Source organism: Eurypyga helias, unplaced genomic scaffold (assembly GCF_000690775.1).
Source record: "Eurypyga helias isolate BGI_N326 unplaced genomic scaffold, ASM69077v1 scaffold17630, whole genome shotgun sequence".
Taxonomy (NCBI): Eukaryota; Metazoa; Chordata; class Aves; order Eurypygiformes; family Eurypygidae; genus Eurypyga; species Eurypyga helias.
This window is the reverse complement of record NW_010223972.1, coordinates 12,352-14,964: the sequence shown is the minus strand read 5'-3', so window position 1 is coordinate 14,964 and position 2,613 is coordinate 12,352. Positions and strand designations below refer to the sequence as shown.

The following is a 2,613-nucleotide window of genomic DNA, read 5'->3' as shown; positions in this document are numbered from 1 at the left end:
CGGAAGATCCACACAACGCCCCCCCAGGGCAGCTGGTTTCACCCATCCCACACACAACGCTGCAATGCAGAAGCCGTCTGCAAATCCTCTGGCATTTTCCCTTTCCTGCACATCCCCCAAGACTTGTAGGGAACACAAGCGTAACCTGTTGGGTGCCGGCCGACGTAAAGCTGCGCACGGGCCGAGCGCCAGCGGCACACGTGTCTGCTGTTTACACAGCAAACCACGATCCTGAAACGTGCCCTGTACCTAGGCACGACCGCGTGTTTGGAACTGCAATTAGGGATCCAATCCTACAAAATTCAGATGAGCCACGCCATCAAAAGAGAGAAACGTGACTGTAGATGCTTCTAATTTGTGCTGCACTTCTAATTTTGTACGGTTTTCACTCGCTACGTTTCACAGATGCCCCAGTTCCTCTCTGACACTGGCATTTCCCCCTTCAAAACAGTAAAAACCAGGCGGATAGCATGATCCTAAAACCCCACCCCAGAGCCCTGGCTAATGTCATTCATGCCCAGAGTGAAACAGCGACGTCCACTCTCTGACTTCGCAGACAAGACCACAAGCACAGGGGCAGCACAAGTGCCCCCCCTGCCCAAAGAGAAGTGGGAGCACAAGCCTGCCTTTCACTCACCCGAGCTCTGCAAGGCCCCGAGCCCTCCCACTGCCCAGTACAGAGCACAGCTCCTGGTATCCCGCTAAGCCAGCCAAACTGCTGCTCTAAGGGAGCGGACGGGCTCACCTGTGATGCTTAATGAAGGCCAAAGCTCATTAAATAATAAGTGAAACACAATACAGTGAGTGATTTACAATATACAACAGGTCCTATAAGCGTTGATGACGAGTTATTAGTGCTTAATTCACTGCTCTCTGCAACAACTGCAAGAAAACCAGCGCGCGAGCAAGTCTTCCTACGTGCTGGCCGTTCTTGTCACTGCTTCTCCACTCTGCCCCAACCCGGGGCCACTTCGGGCCGCCTCCCGAGGGCAGGTGAAGACAGCGCCGTGCCAAGCGCCCCGTCTTGCTCTCCCATCAGAAGGAGAGGCCGTGCCCCACTCAGCACAGGCGGCAGAGGGATACGGTCAGGGATACGGACAGTTACAAGATCAAAAGCGCTCCAAGTCAACCTCCTCAAGAGCTGGGACAACCGTGGGAGCAGCTCTGCCCGCTGTGAGACACAGATACGCAGTCCTGGCAACGGAGTTTGTCTCCAGCTGGGAAGCAGCCTGCTCCCAGGAGATTTCTTTAATCCTGCTCTGCACTGAGTCGCGCTCCCAGGAAGAGCTGAGTCTAGGGCTCTATTATCATTTAATCTGCTGTACAGCCCCTGCGCTGCAGCTCCGATACCACGGCACAGTCTCTCCCTCCGAAATACCCAGGAACACACTGCTGAGCGGAAGTGCTGCCGACTGCCGGCTCTCCTCCCGGGAAGCATCCATGCCGCCACACTCGGCACTCATGCGAACGGAGAGCCCTTGGAAGTTCCGTGAGCATAACAATAAAGCACCTACGTCCTTTGTATGAACTTGGCCCAGCAAAACCCAACCACCGCGGCAGGAAGACGCCGGCTGCTCCCTCTGGCGAACCTCGACTCTCCAGCAAAGCAGCTGGCGCAGACGCCTGCTGAGGGCGGAAGAGAGACCCGCGCTACAGAGCAGGGAAACATTCCTGCAGTCCAAAAAGCACCTTTGGCCAACCCAAAAGCAGCAGCAATTAGTTGATATTTACTACAATTAATCCCAGTGCCAGCCCCGTACCCAGAAACCCAAAGTTTTTTCCAAAAATGAACTCAGCTGCAGTGAGCTGGGGTTACCAAGAATCCAGGGTCCCTGCCATGCATCAAGAGAAGAAAAGCAGGGTAAAGAGGGCAATCCCTGTAGATCGTCCTGTGCAGGGGCGGGAAGGGCCACGGGGTACAAGCCAACACTCCGGTCACACCAGCTGACCTTGTAGTCTCGCCACAAGGCTTGTGTGGTGCCAACTCCGCTCAGCAGGAGAGTTTTACTGCTCCCCTTGCCCAGAACCTCTACAGCTTGCTGTTCTTTTTACCCCTCTGCCTCCCCGGGCCGTCCAAAGCCTCCAATCGCCCCGCTCACCTGACGCAAGAAAGCAGCCACCACAGGGCTGAACGCTCGCCAGCTCTCCTGCACCAGGACTCAGTGTCCACGCCACAGAAATCTGCGGATGGCTGATGGGAGAGCTCACAACACCAAAGAGTCTGTACTACCAGCCTGCTACCCGTAGCTCTTGGAATCCCAGAGCACAGCATTCCCTTCCCCACGACACGAATACTCCGATTCAACAACTCTGCTTGTTCAGCCTGGAGAAGAGGAGGCTCCGAGGAGACCTCATTGCAGCTTTCCAGTATCTGAAGGGGCTACAAAGGTGCTGGGAAAGGACTTTTTACAAGAGCCTGTAGTGACAGGACAAGGGGTAACGGGTACAAATTGAAATCAGGGAGGTTTAGATTAGGTATCAGGAAGAAATTCTTCCCAGAGAGGGTGGTGAGGCACTGGGACAGGTTGCCCAGAGATGTTGTGGATGCCCCATCCCTGGATGTCTTCAAGGCCAGGCTGGGTGAGGGTTTGTGCGACCCGGGCTTGTGGAGGG

At 55.3% G+C, this 2,613-nt stretch overlaps 1 protein-coding gene across 1 annotated transcript in view; it reads right to left on the bottom strand.

Annotated features, from left to right (window-relative positions):
• The window catches only part of DEAF1 (DEAF1 transcription factor), a gene marked incomplete at its 5' end in the record, with an annotated part of 20,277 nt that overhangs the window by 6,148 nt on the left and 11,516 nt on the right, over positions 1–2,613 (bottom strand). The gene's annotated exons all lie outside the window — the stretch shown is intronic.